The following is a 14,656-nucleotide window of genomic DNA, read 5'->3' on the forward strand; positions in this document are numbered from 1 at the left end:
TAGAAAGAGAGACGCGGGTGCTGCGGGGAAGACAGAGAGAGGCTGTCAGTGGTTTGGGCCGGGACCTTGTCAGATATCGCTTGTGATGCCGGATCGTGCGGCCGCGAGCCGGCCGCTCGATGTCTCTAAATAGTGCGTATGCACTTTTTAGATTTTAGATTTTTCTTTTATTAGTTGCTGGTTCGGCAAGTTCGGGAGCATCTCAATCGCGCCCTTATAGGGTGATGTGATTAGAATAACTATTCTAATACCATGATTAGAATAGTGTTGTCCTATATATATATATACATATTGTGTGTAGTTTAAAAAATATGTATTAGCATTAAAAATGTATATTGTGTATTTGGGAAAATGTAACTTTGTATTAAAAAAAGTGTTCATATGAAAGAACAAGTAGAATTGTGTTAAAAATTTGATTAAAATCGACAAAGAAACAGAAAGAAAAGCTAAGAAAACCAAGGAATACAAGAAAACCAAGAAAAAAAAACATAAAGTACAACAAAGAAATAAAGAACCCAAGAAATCAAGTGAAAAATCAAAAAAAGACAAAGTATAACGAAGGGAGAACAGAAAAACAAAGAAATGCGGTGAAAATACAAAGAAAAACAAAAAAGAAACAAAAAGGAAGAAAACCGGAGCGAGCGAGCGAACCTACAGCGACGGGCAAGCCTATGCCTGGCGTAACACTAGTTGGGGCGAGTGCTCACATCAGGGCGTCGTGAAGGGGCCTGTCCAAGTAGGTTCCATGTAAGTTCATATATTTTAAAAATGTTAAATTTATACAAATTTAAAAAATATTCATGCATTTCAGAAAATGTATGTGACATAATTAATAAAATGTTAATCATGTATTTGGAAAAAGATAACCATATATCAAATAAATGTTTCAGACATATATGAAAAATGTACAACGTGTATAAAATTGTATTTGAAAGAAAAGTTAATCACTGTATTTGAAAATGCTAATCATGTGTTAAAAACGTTAAACATGTATAAAAAGTTATTGATGTATACGAAAAATGTATATATCAAGAACATTTATTTTTAAAATATTAATTATGTATTTTTAAATTGTCTACCATGTTTAAAATGTATACATGCAGTTACAGTCGATTGCAACTTGCAGTTGCGTATTTAGTGGTGGACATGCAACTGGCCCGACAACCCTCTTCCCCAATTGCAGTCACGTTGTGGCCACTGTAGTTTCGTGTCTAGTGGTGCACATGCAACTCGCCTACATTTTTCTTGTTGTCTATAAAAAAGTGATTTGTTGTCATGTTCGTCTATTTTCGTTCGACCAACAAAGAAAACTCCAAAACACATAGATACACTTCATGTATGTTTCTGAAAAAAAGACATGCTAAAAACACATTCTACTTCCTGTTTATCACAAAATTGACAACACAAAATGAAAAAACATACTGCTGATTGAGACAGGTGACTGAGATACCGACCACCTAATCAAACACATGCCCGGTCGGACAAATAGGAAAAAGAAAGCCCATAACCCGTGACATGAGCCCATAATAGATGACCATAAAAACATGAAATGGGTGAAGGACCAGTCTTTGTTCAAATTCACACGCACCAAAAGAAAACCCGCTAAGAATGTCCCTGCGTGTGTTTTAGCTAGCAAAACAATAGAAGAACGCAACAACGTAATAATATAAAGTTGTTCATGCATTTTGAAGATACACGTTCATACATAAAAGTGCTCCATATATGCACAAAAAAGAAAAGAAAATTAAACGTAAAAATAAAAAATAAAGATATACACTAAAGGAGGAAAACATAAGTATTTTTTACAATTCACGAGAAGACGCCAGCAAATCAAATCAAATCAAATACATGGATAGAGAGGTGGCGAACCTTTGATTTTTCCAGGCTTCACCGGCATATGCTTCAAGAAAACTTTGCTGGTAGTTCATCTGATTCAAAATGTATCTAATTCGCTTACGAATTTTTGATAACTCATCGTCCGGACCACCTTTGTGGGTTTTACTAGAGTGTCCATAGAGTCGCCAGGTGACTTCTTCGTGGCTCTTTCTGTTAGAGTTTGTACAACGTCAATAAGTGACTTATCTAGAACTGATCTAAAACGAAGAACCCTGAAAATATTCTTAGATGACCTCAAAGGGTAAGTTCTACTTGACAATACTCGGAAGTCTTTCTTTCCCCCGTTACCTACCCTTTTATGCTTAAGGGCCTCAGGGTTCAGGCTAGAGTTTGCATAATTCCGAGCCCCAATAATGTCCTCGGCAAAGTCAGAAGTATTGCTTTGGTCCATCGCATGGAGGCAAGAAATTATTTTATTCTAGGAAAAAAAGGCGGCTTCAGAGAATTTTCTGCTACCTGAGAATGGAAGGATAAGTTTATTTATTTCAGACACGTCATTTTGATAATAAGGTTTTGACTAACACATAATTTCCTATTACACTTAAGATTTTGGGTTTGAGGAGCCCCGAACCTGAGTTAGCCATTTTGTAGATAAATTTGGTATGCTACAAGGTATTGCAAGATTAAAAGCTAAGTATGTCAATTGTGATGCAAAGGAGCAAATTGACAATCAACAAAGAGGGGCCAAAAGTGTGCCTCTCTTATAAAAAAACCGGCCTTACCAATTTATTTTACTCAAGTTATCCTTAGCAAGATTACCAACTACATGCAAAATTTGAATTGTCCTTTGTTTGGACTTTGAAATGTGTAAATTGCACCTTTTGTGTGGAAAAGTGTAAATTGCACTTTACAATTAAAGCTTAAAGGTAATGATACATGCTCCATCATTGTGCACATTTTTACACTAACAGGCGGAGGCGTGGCGGCACGCCGCACCCGTGCATGAGCCCGTTGTTTCACAATTTAAAAACAGTGGGCAGTGATGTCGCTGGTGACACGTCGGCTACAGGTAATTTGTGCCCATCACCGATTGACACACCCCAGTAAACACAACCATGAATCGTACTGACCTCCACTTATAAAGCTAAGAAGCAGCGCGAGCCAACCAATGGTTGGATGGTTAGGAGGATAGCGGTATGTCCAATCCATCAGGGTTCAAATCCTAGTCTTGACATTTGTGCTTGCATTTTTCTAGATTTTTTTCACGCCTTCCGATGATGTGCGTTCAGTGGAAGGAGACGTTCCAGTCAATTACAAAGGCGACTTTGTTAGTCTCAAGATGATGTGTCGGCTCAGCCTCTATATATATATATATCATGACCCAACTTAAATTTTTGGCAAAATATAAGCGGTTTAAGAGCAGTTTTAAAAACCGTTTTTTCTTTGCACAAAAAACGTGAATCGTATTTTTGATCGCATTTCTAAACCGTTTATCGGAATGAGGCATATAATATGGCGTTGGAAAGCTGCTGCAAAACCGCTCCTTGCATATGTTGAAAGTTTTTTCTAATTCCCTATGGTTAAAGAGTAATTTGAAAAAAAATGTAAAATTTCGTAAACCGAACAGCTGAGTTCGCTTTTTCGATGCCATTTCTAAACGGCAAATCCAATTGAGGCATATGATATGGCGTTGGAAAGCTTATGAAAATGCGCTACTTTTTCATCTGGAAAGTTCTTTCTAATTTTGAATGGTTTAAGAGTAATTTAGAAAATGGCCTAAGTCCTACCGAGTTCGTATTTTCAAGCTAATTTTTTAACCGTGCGTGCGAAGGCAACAAATGATATGGCGCTGGAAAGCTTGAACAAATGCGAAACTTTTTGGTATGTATTGTTTCTCCCAATTCTTTACAGTTTTAAGTCAGTTTCGAAAATGGTGAAAAATGTATTTTTGTCGTAATTTCTACAAACTTTATCGGAATTGCGCAAATAATATATCGTTGAAAAGCTACGAAAAATGCGAAACTTTTTCATGTTGATGGTTTTCTCTGATTCCTAGCCGTTTTCAAGTAATTTCGAAAACGGCGGGATTATTCATTCTGCCTCTATCGCGAAACAGATTGTTTGAAAATGCACCGCGTGAAGAACCTGAACTTCTCGGTGCGTGTACCTGAACTTCACTTTGTTTTTCACGTGATTTTTTTGCTCGTAGATCTTCAGCCACTGCTCATAGCTCTCCATCCCACTCACGGGAATTGAGTGGGTGATATACCGATGGAAAGCTGCTGTAAATACGCAACTTTCCTGTGTTGATCATTTTTTCATACTCGCGACGATTTTGAAAGTTTTTCATCTGAAATTCATTCAGTGTAGTAGGTGAACTTCCTGCTGTTTTCACGTTGAACCTCTGTGACGTATTTTTGTTTGCAGTAGTTGAACTTCTGTGTTGTTTTCACCTCTATCACAAGAATTTTTGAACTTTATCCGGCCGAGCACTTGAACTTCTAGCAAGAAAACTTTAGGCTTTGCATTTTCATTCTTTTTTTAATACAAAATACACACCGTGTACTACGTGAACTTCTGGCAGTTATCGATCTGAACTTTTGAGATCATGCGTTCTGCCTTCATCGAAATAACAGAGTCTCCGAAAAGGCACTTCGTGAAGAGATTGAACTTCTGGATTAGTTCTTTTTGAACTTCACTCTATTTTTCACGTGTTATTTTTTACCCGTAACTCCCCAACCACTTACCAGAATTGAGCAAATGATATATCAATGAAAAGCTATTGAAAACACGCAACTTTCCCGTGTTTATCATTTTTTCATACTTGTGACGGTTCAAAATAATTTTTTCATTACACAAAAACGTGTTTTAATTGGTATACATGAAACTTTTAAACTGTACATCGGAATGTAACTTATAATATACCATTGGAAAGCTTATGAATAGGAGCATCTTTTTCATATAGACAGATGTTACAATTTTTTGTCGTCTGAGAGTAGTTTTAAAAATGGAAAAAACAACGTCGTTTTTGCCTGTTTTTTTACATGTAATTGAAGGTTGGACGTCTCGCACTAGAGATCTTGAACTTCACCAGGAGGAGCATGTGAACTTCTTGTAACAAACTTTCTAAGCCTTTTATTTTCTATTCTTATATTCCTATCTAAAACGCATTTCCTGTACTAGTTGAACTTCCCGCTGTTTTCACCTTGAACTTCTGTCACGTATTTTTGTTCAACCTCTCTCACATGAATTTTTGAACTTTCTTGGGCCGAGCACTTGAACTTCTAGTAACAAAACTTTTGGCCTTTGCATTTTCATTCTTTCTTTTCATACAATGCACACCGTGTAGTATGTGAACTTTTGGGAGTTATCAAACCGAACTTCTCTCGGTTACGTGAAAATATCTAAGTTTTTTATAAACATTGAACCGCTCTGCCTTTTTTACTTGAACTTCATTTGTGTATTTTTAGAAATGTGAAAATTGGAGGTTTTTTAGAAACATCAAACTTCTTCGTTGTTTGAAATTGAACTTATTGGTTTTATTCTTTAGTAAATATAAAAATCTGATTTTTCAAATAAGTATCAAACTGCTTCGCTTTTTCCAATTGAACTTCTTGGTTTTATTCTTAGTAATGTGAAAATCTGAGTTTTTTATATACATTGAACTACTCCTTTTTTTGAAATTGAATTTCTTGGTTTTAATCTTTAGCATTGGGTAAATCTGAGTTTTTATAGACATCAAACAACTAAATATTTTTTAATTTTTAGACTTCTTGGTGTTATTCGTTAGTAACGGGAAAAATGCTAGTTATATAATAAATATCGAACCACTCAATTACTTAAAGTTGAACTTCTAGGTCTTATTTTTAAAAGAAGGAAAAATCTGTTTCTTATAAACTTTTTGAATTGCTTGGTTTTTTGTTACAAATATTTGAATGGCTCTATTATGTTACTTTCAAATTTTTTGGTCATCATTTTCCAATCACGGAGAAATCAGTGAGAATTTTTCTTTTGTACACACATAACATTTTTTTCGAACTCTCTATTTTATTAAATTTGAACTTCGAGAGTTAACATTTTTTAGGTGACGCTTGTTTTTTCTTGGTATACGAACATCGAACAACTCTCTTATTTTTAATTTGAACTTCTTTGATTTATTTTTTAGTAATTGAAGAAATCCAAGTTTTGTAATAAACATCTAACTGGTCCACTTTTTAAATTTGAACTTCTAGGATTTTTTACCTTCTTGGTTATTTAAATTTGAACTTCTATGTTCTGTTAGAAATTGGGAAACCACTTTTTTTCTTGACTTCAAAATTTTAGTTTACTTCCAAAAAAATGGAGGGGGGGGGTCTCCACACTAAATTTCCTATGGTTCATATTTTTCCATTTTTTATCCAAAGTTTTGTAAATTTTCAGACCCGAACTTCCAAACTTTTAGACTTGCAAATTTGTGAAACATCATTTTTTGGACAAGCAGGTGATCACAAGAAGCTTCATTTCAATATATAAGGAGAAAAGAAAATTGTGCAAGGATGTACTAGAGCTTCGACACACTCTTTTCTGCATTTGGGGAGCATTTGCACCCAATACACGCGCGCGCACACACACACATATCCCGTTTGCATCACATTTTTTAAAACAAGGCATAATTTGCTTATGGTATCTTTTTCAAAATGAATTTTTTCAGTTTTTGTGAGTGGTTTTGTTATAACCGTGTGATCAAGAAACACACACAGTAACTTCAGAACCATCACTTTTTTTATTTAGGCATAAATACAAACACATTTTTGATGAACAATAGCTTGTCTGCAAGTATCATACTTCTTTTATCAGACTCGAGTTCTCTACAATATTGAAGCTCCATTGGGAAGCTAGCAAGCTCTCAGATGAAAATCAATCTACCAAAAAATAGCCTCTCCACCTCCACGGTTCGTTCATGATCTCCTGTTGCTTTGTTCGACTCCACCGTTGCGTGGTGTAGCCTGCTGCTGCATTCAGAGAAACTGCTTTTCCTAGGCAGCAATACAAAAGAAGCAACTTCTTGCAACAATTTGGAAGAAGCAAGATATGTGTTTTTGCGAACCGACAGAAGGAGCTGAGTAATCCCAAGGTAACTATGGTAAACACATGTGACAGAAGATTCATGTTAATGAAACCTGACAACCTCCCAAGAAACAAATGCTACATGTTCAAAAAAATGGGATCTTCTGTCAAATGTGGCAAGAAGGCATGCTTGGTCCAACCGTTTTGTGAAGGGATCCGGTTAGCTCGCCATGGTGTCCACCACATGCAGTTGAAGATGAGGGGGCGGCGGAGAAGACACGGGCATGAAGGTCACATCGTAGGACTCGGGCAGGTCGTCGCTTCCGCCTTGGGCAGGTCGTCGAGGGTGTTGTGGGAGACCCACAACGAGCACCTGGATGGACTGCTCGCACGCGAGGCGTGAACTTCATGTGCTTGAGATGGATGGTTGGGCCGCCGACGCGGGCATGGCCAGGGGCAGAAGAGGGAGGAGGCACGGGTGGGGCGGAGCGAGAAGGCCGCGTCAATGGCGAGCATCTGGATGACCCCGATCCAGATCCTCGTTGGGGAAGCGCCAGAGGAGGAGGGTGGAGTGGTTCGGCATGGGGGGTGGCGCAGCGCCGGCCCGCGGTGGTCGGGAGGCCTGGCATGGCGGATGTGCGCCGTGGGCAGGAGGCGCGTCGGGGCCGGAGGTACGGTGACAGGAGGCGTGTGGGGACCAGGGGACCATAGATGGAGGCACGTCTGGAACAGGGTGGGTGGCGACGAAGGCGCATCAGGGCAGGGGTGGGCGACGACGGATGCGCGATGTAGGGAGGGAGGCGGCGGCGGAGGCGTGATGCAGGAAGGGAGGCGGCGGCGGAGCACTCCAGGGAGGGTGGGGTTAGCGGCGGAGCGATCCAGGGAGTCAGGTCGCAACGGCGATCCGGGAGGTTATCGGGGAAGGTCGGGGGAGGGGATCGGGGGAGCGGGTGGGTGGGCTTTTTTTCTGTACCGTCGGGTGGGCAGGATCTAGGAGCATCCTGTCGGGCCCTTATAAGGCTTGTTGTGATCCAAATAGTTATATATATATATATATATATATATATATATATATTGTTACTATTCTTCACCCAAGGTGCAGAATAAGCTATTCTTCACCCGAGGTAATCTTACGATCGCTTCCTAAATAAAAAACGTTTAGAATATAAATAGTTACATGCATATTGATTTAATATGTAAAATTTGATATAAAAAAGCAAAAATATAGGTTATAAGACCAGAAAAATCACATTTTATGTATGTTTTACACTATGTTTTTACATTCGTAATTTTACGTAACATAAAATATTTTTTACGGCAAGTACACATTTTCTTACGTTCTCTTTTTATGTATGAAATAAGACAAAATTTACGAAACGTAAAAATACGGTGCATTGAGGTCAAAATAGAGAGGGGGTGAAGAATAACTATTCCTCACCCAGGGTGACGAATAGCGCGATGTTACTATTCTTCACCCAAGGTGCAGAATAAGTTATTCTCCACCCGAGGTAATCTTACGATCGCTTCCTAAATAAAAAACGTTATATATATATATATATATATATATATGTAAAATGTTTGGGGCACCTAGGTGTCTGGGCTCCTTACCTCTGCACCGTTAGATTGCATTTAGATCCGTGTTGTTATATGGATATTGAAATTAATGAGTATACTTATTTGGAAACAATGACAACGCTAATCATAAATGGGTATTATTAGCCCATGCCATGCATGGTAACATATTTTTGGCATGCAAAAAAATGACATACATTTCATCCTTCCTTATATATAATTAGGAGAGAGGAAAACTTGAAAATAATGCCTCATGATTATATACTAAACAATATAAATGTCCATATACTTAGGTACATGGACATTTTATTTTCGTACGTATATGATTTGAGGTATGTCCATATACTTGGATACCTACAATATTTTCATACGGTTTACATAGCCGGGTATATACAAGTACAGAAAACATTCGGGTGTACTACTGATCTATGTCAAACTATCAATTTCCGGTCTATCGTACATTTCAAATTTTTAGCCGGTTATATACATAGATAGGTATATACGTAATTTACTTTGGGTATACAGTTCGACTAGTTACCTACAACATCTTCGTACCATTTACATACGGGGTATATACATGTACAGAAACATTGGGTATATTATTTGATGTATGTGGAACTAAAAAAATTCGGTATGTTGTATATCACAAATTTTTAGTCTGATATATACATATTTTACTTTGGATATCACATTTTCTGATATGTCATATATCTCAAAATTTTAGGAACATGACATTTCTGTTGTCTGAGGTATCTAGAGTACATACATTTATCCTCTTAGTCAAAAAAATTATGTATTCTCAGGTTTCTTGTATTAAAAATATATAAAACATACTTAAAAGGGTAAATGAGTACATCATTTCAAGTTTCCTATATGTAGATAAGCTACTGTATGTACGTACTAATAAGTCGCACATACCCAAAAATATATTAGGTATAAGCATACTTGAGAATATCTTGGGTACTAAAAAATTTGCAAACTCGCAAATACTATATTTATAGGTATATATACAAAAAAATTGTGCACATTCAAAATATTTTCAGCTATCTGCATACCATATTTATAGGTAGAAAATAGCTAGTGTATGTACGTGCTAATATGTGGTACGTATAACAATGTCCATGTCCAGGAGGCAGCGTACGAGATTCAAATTAGTTAGCATCAGATGTTTTTGGAAGGCAATCAATTGGCGTGAAGGTGCTAGTGCATGCATAGATTATTTGGAAAGTGAAACATTGAATGACCAAGGTGCCCAGACACCTAGGTGCCCCAAACATTGTTCCTGAATCTAGAAGTAAACCGGCCACAAGTGTCAAGTAGGTAAGAGCCAACGTCTACACTTGCAATAACATAGCATTCGAGCTAGCTTAGCCACTTTAAATCTTCATATATTTTGAACTTCCCCTCGTTGTGCACATTGGCAATCTGTCAAACACAAATATTTAGCCATTACACTTTTCTAACTGTGTATTTATTTGCTAGCAAAAACCAATAAATATATAATCCCATCGAAGTAGTTTTGACGAAAACATATTCTGATTATTTGCTCAGTGAAGAATCTGAATAGTCTTGTATATATTAATATTCCAACTTGCATTTTGGCACAATTCAATTTTTTCATCTCTACATGAGTGGTTTGATTTTTCAGTAAATTTTTAGCAGGACAGGCAAATGTATCACGACTAATGAGTCTATTTTTCAAAGGAAAATGATTCCCTTCACCCGGTCGATGCAACGCGGGGCGTCCGCCGCCTCTACCGCATGACAAGTGTCCTATGTGACCCTCCAAACCGCTCCATCCTTTTTCTCTGTTACAAAAATGTAATAATTCTGCAATAGAATCTCTGTAATAAAAAGTTTATGGAACACGACCTCTGTTGCAAAATTTTATACACACGACCTCTGTTTTTGCAAAAATGATTCTGCAATACAATCGCTGCTGCAAAAGGATTTTGCAACATGATCAATGATGGGGAACAAAGAAAAAGGGAAAAAGGTTAAAAAAAGATTTGCAGTAAGGCTCTTGTTGCAAAAGGCCGAGCGAAACGAGCCTCTTATTGCATAGATCGGGAAATATTTTTGGGGCTTTTTTTGCAACAAGTTCGCTGTTGCAGAGAGACGTGCACAACAACTTGCTTGTTGCAATTCAGTTGGCTCACGTGAGGGAGATCCAACGGCTTAGTTTGTCTCAATCCCGACAACAGGGAAGGCAATCAATCTTTTCCATTGCTTCAACCGGCTGACGCCTAGCACAACCCTTTTTGAATAAATAATTGCATAGTTAGAAAAACTATTTTACAAAGGAAGCGCACATGAAAACTACTATGAGGATAGGAGGCACTAGATATATCCTCGCAGTTGTTGTTGGTACATAAAAGTCTCTTTTCTCCCACTCTCTTGTAAGAGGATTAGAGAGGAGATAATTGGGGTAACGTGGTGCACGTTGTATTGAGCCTTTTGGGCAGTTTATATAGAGTACAAGGCTTGAAGGGCAAGAAGACCCTCCTAGAGATAATGTAGGAGGTGATACAATTCATATTCTACCAACTACAAATACATGCCTATATACTCTAACCCCCCCCTCCCGTAGGGCGTAACAGTAGCATAGCGAATAACAGGAGCATCGCAGACGGTCAGACTGAAGAGAAAGTGAAGGTAAAAAACCAACAGACTGACCCCCCCGGCAATCATAACGGGAGCATCTGGATGGTGTCGCGTTGCAGATGTGTTGACTATAGAGGAAAGCAATAAGATAAACCTTTGTGCCGATCTCAAGATAGTCGAGAGTGTGGGGCGATATAGCCATGGTCGAGGTGGCCGTGCGAGGGACGCCGTGGTTGATGTCGTGGTAGCCCCACAGGAAGCCACATGGCATGCATAGACAGGGACCAACACAAACTAGACGCCATATCGGAGGGACCAACAAAGGAGGCCTCCAGGATAGTTTCTGCGTAAAATGGATGGGTAGAAGGTGTCGATGTTCCCCATGGTTGTCGGAGTAGACAAAGACGAAGGGTGGTTGGTGAAACCAAAGGTAGCCTGAGAGGGGCCATGCCCATTGCCTGTAGAAGCGTGACGGCGGTGCTTGTAGTAGGCTAAGACGAACGCTGCAACATAATGAAGAGCATGCACGGACGATGGCAAGATCCTGCGCCTAGGGAGGTGGTGAAGTGGATGCCATAATAGACTTTAACATGCGGAACAGTGAGGTGGATGGCGTGCGGTGGCACTGTGATCCAAATGGATGACGCAACGACCACCTATGTTTCAATACAACGGCGGAGAAAACCTTCGGGCGGCGGCAATGCCGTTCGAAGGGACGGCGTAATGGTAGCCCGTTGCTTGATCGGTGAAGAGACGCGTATACTTGGTGAAGATATGCACAAAAATATGCAAAGGCACGCGCAAATGACCGATCACATCGGTCGTTCGATGAGGATGTAGCGGATCGCGTGCGCTCGGATAATCAATTTGATCAATCAAGAAGTCAGGGACGCTCGGGGATGGTAAAGTGCAGCTGGACGAGTATTGCAACCAAGCCACCAAGGCAGCTGGACGTTAGTGCAGGCTGCTTGAGGTAAGATGCATCCTGATGCAACCGAGCGGAATGAAGGTGTGGTTGGTGGGCTCCCAATCGAATCAAGGCGACGACAATCGGCGGGGAATGATGCACGACGACGCACCGCGTGTCATGCCAATCTGCATAGTCAAGGATGAGGCCGACGTAGTCGACGCCCATGTTGGAGTAGAGGCAATCGAAGGGTCGACGTGCGGTGGGCGATGCAAATTGATCTTAGATAAAAAAACACCGATCAATTATTCACCGGGAGAGAAAAACCCTAAGGCCTTGTTTGGTACTAGTGTATTTTAGGGAATTGGTGGGGATTATCCCAGTCAAATCCCTAAATCCACACATATCCCGAAACACCGCTTGGTTCTAGTGTATTTGACATGTTTCATCCCCACATTTCCCCACAAATCCCCAAACTCTAGTGCATTTTTCTCAATACCCAATACACTAGTTGGGGATATGACTATCAGGTATGACCCGCCCAGAAGGGGCCGGGTCATCCCTATGGCGGTTCATCTCAATGAAGCCCAAGAGCATATTAACAATGGCGGTTCATAGATAGGCTTAGTAGAGGGCCCAAACCCGAAGGCGGCTTAAGGCCCGCGGATATAAACCGCCATGTATATAGACTTGTATTGTAAGGCATGTAAGAAAGGTCACCGAGCTGGATATGTTGTATAAGCCGGCCGGGACTTTGTAGGCCGCAGGGCGTCAACCCGTGTATATAAGGGGACGACCCATCGGCGGCTTAGGACAAGAAAGAACAGATCGAGAGCCGGGTCAAGCGTATTCGCTCCCTGCTCATCGAAACCCTAGCAATACCACCTACAACTGGATTAGGCTTTTACCTTCACCGTAAGGGGCCGAACCAGTATAAACTCCTCGTGTCCTTTGTCCTGATTAACCCCTTTAAGTTAACCTCATAGCGATGGCTCCACGACTAAGTCCTCACACTAGGACATCTGCCGTGACAATTCCACGACAGTTGGCGCGCACCGTGGGGCTATCGCACGATGGTTTCAACTTCTTAGAGGGCAACTTCGAAGGGATCAAGGAATACGTCGTGGGCCGAATGACCAAGAGTCGTCGCGGTAAGCTCTACATCGACGACGCAGGCTGGTGCCCCGAGGCCGGCTCAATTGAGTATGGTGCCGGGTCCCCTTCGGCCGAATTCACGTGTTCATCGGCAAGATTGGCGAACCGGGCCCTGAGCCGGACATCTGCACCGACATCATCGAGGCGGCTCAGCGTGCGAGACCCGCCCGGGTTCGGCCCGCCATGAATCATGCCTTCATGGGATTTATCCATGGAGCGGAATCTGAGGATAGACCGGCATCTGGTGGTGAGACCGTCGTTTACTCTGATGGCGAGTCATCCACTGGTGAGACAGAGTCATTGTATCAACTGCAAGACGGCCGGCTTGGGGGCTGTTCTGACGGCGACAGTATGCCGGACCCCTGTGAGCCACTGAACCGGGTTGCAATCTTCATGGCCAGTACACAGCCCGTGCAGCACTCATCAACGGCAGCAGAGCTGATTTCTAGGTCAGCAGCGGCACCGGCTGCCGGGGTAGGAGGCCCTGAGCACCCGCCGGCTCAGGTCTTAACCGACTTACTAGATAAGCTAACAGCGCTGTTAATAGCGGTGGTTAACCTGGTGGATCAGGATCAGCACAATGCGGCAGTCACGAAGTTGCGTGATGAGATAGCATAGGCCAAGGAGGGGCTAAACGCAGAAAACGCTAGGATGGCCGAGGAGCAGGCTGCGTTGGATGCTCAGGCACAACGGGTTCAGTCACAATCTTATCGACTCATGCCAGATCAGAACGCTTAAAACGAAGTCATGAGGAGGAGGCATCAGACTCGTCTGCCTTCGGTTTACGAGGCAAGAAATCTCTTTAACACGCCAGGAGCAGGAACCAGTAACCCGGCAATGGTAAACTGGGTTGAAGCGCCCGGGACGGGTACGGCGGTTCAGCCACGTACGACGGACCCGCCTTGTCAGAACAATAACCCGTTGCAGCATGTGCCGATGATAATCCACAAGTATAGGGGATCGCAACAGTTTTCGAGGGTAGAGTATTCAATCCAAATTTATTGATTCGACACAAGGGGAGCCAAAGAATATTCTCAAGTATTAGCAGCCGAGTTGTCAATTCAACCACACCTGGAAACTTAATATCTGCAGCAAGGTATTTAGTAGCAAAGTAATATGATAGTAGTGATAACGATAGCAGAAGTAACAGTAGAAAAAAGTAATATTTTTGGTGTTTTATAGTGATGATAACAATAGCAACAGAAAATTAAATAAGCGAAGAACAATATATGAAAAGCTCATAGGCAATGGATCAGTGATGGAGAATTATGCCGGATGCGGTTCATCATGTAACAGTCATAACCTAGGGTGACACAGAACTAGCTCCAGTTCATCAATGTAATGTAGGCATGTATTCCGAATATAGTCATAGGTGCTTATGGAAAAGAACTTGCATGACATCTTTTGTCCTACCCTCCCGTGGCAGTGAGGTCCTATTGGAAACTAAGGGATATTAAGGCCTCCTTTTAATAGAGTACCGGAACAAAGCATTAACACATAGTGAATACATGAACTCCTCAAACTACGATCATCACC

Source organism: Triticum urartu, chromosome 1A (assembly GCF_056163025.1).
Source record: "Triticum urartu cultivar PI428250 chromosome 1A, HENAU_Tu73, whole genome shotgun sequence".
NCBI classification, from domain to species: Eukaryota; Viridiplantae; Streptophyta; class Magnoliopsida; order Poales; family Poaceae; genus Triticum; species Triticum urartu.